Source organism: Oncorhynchus keta, chromosome 1 (genome assembly GCF_023373465.1).
Source record: "Oncorhynchus keta strain PuntledgeMale-10-30-2019 chromosome 1, Oket_V2, whole genome shotgun sequence".
In the NCBI taxonomy this organism is placed as follows: Eukaryota; Metazoa; Chordata; class Actinopteri; order Salmoniformes; family Salmonidae; genus Oncorhynchus; species Oncorhynchus keta.
Window position 1 is genome coordinate 1,259,083 of NC_068421.1, and position 5,000 is coordinate 1,264,082.

Genomic DNA, 5,000 nt, shown 5'->3' on the forward strand with positions numbered 1-5,000 from the left:
CAGTTCACCTTTATTTAACCAGGTAGGCCAGTTCACCTTTATTTAACCAGGTAGGCCAGTTCACCTTTATTTAACCAGGTAGGCCAGTTCACCTTTATTTAACCAGGTAGGTTCCTTTTATTTAACCAGGTAGGCCAGTTCACCTTTATTTAACCAGGTAGGCCAGTTCACCTTTATTTAACCAGGTAGGCCAGTTCACCTTTATTTAACCAGGTAGGCCAGTCCACCTTTATTTAACCAGGTAGGCCAGTTCACCTTTATTTAACCAGGTAGGCCAGTTCACCTTTATTTAACCAGGTAGGCCAGTCCACCTTCATTTAACCAGGTAGGCCAGTTCACCTTTATTTAACCAGGTAGGCCAGTTCACCTTTATTTAACCAGGTAGGCCAGTTCACCTTTATTTAACCAGGTAGGCCAGTTCACCTTTATTTAACCAGGTAGGCCAGTTCACTTTTATTTAACCAGGTAGGCCAGTTCACCTTTATTTAACCAGCTAGGCCAGTTGGGAACAAGTTCTCATTTACAACTGCGACCTGGTCAAGATAAAGCAAAGCAGTGCGACAAAAACAACACAGAGTTACACATAAACAAACGTACAGTCAATAACACAATAGAAACATCTATATACAGTGTGTGTAAATGTGGTAAGATTAGGGAGATAAGGCAATAAATAGGCCATAGTGGAGAAATAATTACAATTTAGCAATTAACACTGGACTGATAGATGTGCAGATGATGACGTGCCAATAGAGATACTGGGGAGCAAAAGAGCAATAATAAATACCAACATGGGGATGAGGTAGTTGGGTGGGCTATTTACAGATGGGCTGTGTACAGGTGCAGCAATCGGTAAGCTGCTCTGACAGCTGGTGCTTAAAGTTAGTGAAGGAGATATAAGTCTCCAGCTTCAGGGATTTTTGCAGTTCGTTCCAGTCATTGGCAGCAGATAACTGGGAGTACAGGCGGCCAAAGAAGGAGTTGGCTTTGGGGATGACCAGTGAAATATACCTACTAGACTGCATGCTACAGGTGCATGTTGCTATGGTGACCAGTGAGCTGAGATAAGGCGGGGCTTTACCAAGCAAAGACTTGTAGATGATCTGGAGCCAGTGGGTTTGGCGACAAATATGAAGCGAGGGCCAGCCAACGAGAGCGTACAGGTCGCAGTGGTGGGTAGTATATGGGGCTTTGGTGACAAAACGGATGGCACTGTGATAGACTACATCCAATTTGCTGAGTAGAGTGTTGGAGGCTATTTTGTAAATGACATCGCCAAAGTCGAGGATGGGTAAGATAGTCAGTTTTAAGAGGGTATGTTCAACAGCATGAGTGAAGAAGGCTTTGTTGCTAAATAGGAAGCCGATACTAGATTTAATTTTGGATTGGAGATGCTTAATGTGAGTCTGGAAGGAGAGTTTACAGTCTAACCAGACACCTAGATATTTGTAGTTGTCCACATATTCTAAGTCAGAACCATCCAGAATGGTGATGTTAGTCGTGCGGGTGCGAGCAACGATCGGTTGAAGAGCATGCATTTAGTTTTAATGGCATTTAATAGCAGTTGGAGGCCACGGAAGGAGAGTTGAATGGGATTGAAGCTCGTCTGGATGTTAGTTAACACAGTGTCCAAAGAAGGGCCAGAAGTATACAGAATGGTGTCGTCTGCATAGAGTTGGATCACAGTAGCAAGAGCGACATCATTTTTTATTTATTTTTATTTTTATTTCACCTTTATTTAACCAGGTAGGCTAGTTGAGAACAAGTTCTCATTTGCAACTGCGACCTGGCCAAGATAAAGCATAGCAGTGTGAACAGACAACACAGAGTTACACATGGAGTAAACAATTAGCAAGTCAATAACACAGTAGAAAAAATGGGCAGTCTATATACAATGTGTGCAAAAGGCATGAGGAGGTAGGCGAATAATACAATTTTGCAGATTAACACTGGAGTGATAAATGATCAAATGGTCATGTACAGGTAGAGATATTGGTGTGCAAAAGAGCAGAAGAGTAAATAAATAAAAACAGTATAAAAACAGTATGGGAATGAGGTAGGTGAAAATGGGTGAGCTATTTACCTATAGACTATGTACAGCTGCAGCGATCGGTTAGCTGCTCGGATAGCTGATGTTTGAAGTTGGTGAGGGAGATAAAAGTCTCCAACTTCAGCGATTTTTGCAATTCGTTCCAGTCACAGGCAGCAGAGTACTGGAACGAAAGGCGGCCAAATGAGGTGTTGGCTTTAGGGATGATCAGTGAGATACACCTGCTGGAGCGCGTGCTACGGATGGGTGTTGCCATCGTGACCAGTGAGCTGAGATAAGGCGGAGCTTTACCTAGCATGGACTTGTAGATGACCTGGAGCCAGTGGGTCTGGCGACGAATATGTAGTGAGGGCCAGCCGACTTGATTGATTGATTTATACAGAGAAAGAGTCGGCCCAAAAATTGAACCCTGTGGCACCCCCATAGAGACTGTCAGAGGTCCGGACAACAGGCCCTCCGATTTGACACACTGAACTCTGTCTAAGAAGTAGTTGGTGAACCAGGCGAGGCAGTAATTTGAGAAACCAAGGCTGTTGAGTCTGCCGATAAGAATGCGGTGATTGACAGGGTCGAAAGCCCTGGCCAGGTCGATGAAGACGGCTGCACAGTACTGTCTGTTATCGATGGTGGTTATGATATCGTTTAGAACCTTGAGCATGACCAGCTCTGAAACCAGATTGCATAGTTGAGAAGGTAAGGTGGGATTCGAAATGGTCGGTGATCTGTTTGTTAACTTAGCATTCGAAGACTTTAGAAGGGCAGGGCAGGATGGATATAGGTCTGTAACCGTTTAGGTCTAGAGTGTCCCCCTTTTGAAGAGGGAGATGACTACGGCAGCTTTCCAATCTTTAGGGATCTCAGATGATACAAAAGAGAGGTTGAACATGCTAGTAATATGGGTTGCAACAATTGTAGTGGATCATTTTAGAAAGAGATGGTCCAGATTGTCTAGTCCAGCTGATTTGTAGGGGTCCAGATTTTGCAACTCTTTCAGAACATCAGCTATCTGGATTTGGGTGAATGAGAAGCGGGGGGGTGCTTGGGCAAGTTGCTGCGGGGTGGTGCAGTGCTGTTAGCCGGGGTTGAGGTAGCCAGGTGGAAAGCTTGACCAGCCGTTGAAAAATGCTTATTGAAATTCTCAATTATAGTGGATTTATCTGTGGTGACAGTGTTTCCCTGCCTCAGTGCAGTGGGCAGCTGGGAGGAAGTGCTCTTATTCTCCATAAACTTTACAGTGTCCCAAAACAAATTTCTGTTTGAAAAAGCCTTTGCTTTCCTAACTAACTAATATTTTGGTTCCTAACTTCCCTGAAAAGTTGCATATCTCATGGGCTATTCGATGCAAAACGTCACAGGATGTCTTTGTGCTGGTCAAGGGCAGTCAAGTCTGGAGTGAACCAAGGACTATATCTGTTCTTAGTTCTATATTTTTTGAATGGGGCATGCTTATGTAAGATGGTGAGGAAAGCACTCTTCAAGAATAACCAGGCATCTTCTTCTGATGGGATGAGGTCAATATCCTTCCAGGATACCAGGCCCAGGTCGATTAGAAAGGCCTGCTTGCTGAAGTGTTTTAGGGAGCGTTTGACAGTGATGAGGGCTGGTCGTTTGACCGCGGACCCATTACGGACGCAGGCAATGAGGCAGTGATCACAGAGATCCTGGTTGAAGACAGCAGATGTGTATTTAGAGGACAGGTTGGTCAGGATGATTTCTATGAGGGTGCCCGTGTTTACGGATTTAGGGTTGATTACCAATAACGACGAGATGGCCTACAGGGAGGAGGTGAGGGCCCTCAGAGTGTGGTGTCAGGAAAATAACCTCACACTCAATATCAACAAAACAAAGGAGATTATCATGGACTTCAGTAAACAGCAGAGGGAGCAGCCCTCTATCCACATCGACGGGACAGTAGTGGAGAAGGTGGAACATTTTAAGTTCCTCAGCGTACACATCACAGACAAACTGAAATGTTTTCATACCCTACATTACTCATCTCATTTGTATATACTGTACTCTAGAACATCTACTGCATCTTGCCTATGCCGTTCGGGCATCACTCATTCATGTATTTTTATGTACATATTCGTATTCATTCCTTTACACTTCTGTGTATAAGGTAGTTGTTGTGAAATTGTTAGGTTAGATTACTCGTTGGTTATTACTACATTGTCGGAACTAGAAGCACAAGCATTTCGCTACACTCACATTAACATCTGCTAACCATGTGTATGTGACAAATAAAATTTGATTTAATTTTGACTTGACCTGGTAGGTTCTTTGATCATTTGTGTGAGATTGAGGGCATCTAGCTTAGATTGTAGGACGGCCGGGGTGTTATGCATATCCCAGTTCAGGTCATCTTACAGTACGAACTCTGAAGATAAATGGGGGGCAATCAATTCACATATGGTGTCCAGGGCACAGCTGGGGGCTGAGGGGGGTCTTTAACAAGCGGCAACAGTGAGACACTTATTTCTGGAAAGTTGGATTTATAGTAAAAGTAGAAGTGTTTGGACACAGACCTGGATCGTATGACAGAACTCTGTAGACTGTCTCCACCCCTTTGTCAGTAGATGTAGTTGGCCTTCCTTCACCAGGATCCAGACACGGCATCAGGTTTGGCAGAAAGCAGTGAATAAAACAAACGTAGGGAGGAGGCTTCTGATGTTAAGATGCATGGAACTAATGCTTTTATGGTTACAGACTGATCTTCATGTCTTAAAGTAATGATGGACTGTTGTTTCTCTTTGCTTATTTAAGCTGTTCTTGCCATAATATGGACTTGGTCTTTTACCAAATAGGGCTATGTTCTGTATACCGGCCCTACCTTGTCACAGCACAACTGATTGGCTCAAATGCATTAAGAAGGAAAGAGATTCCACAAATGAACTTTTTAACAAGGCACACCTGTTAATTGAAATGTCTTCCAGGTGACTACCTCATGAAGCTG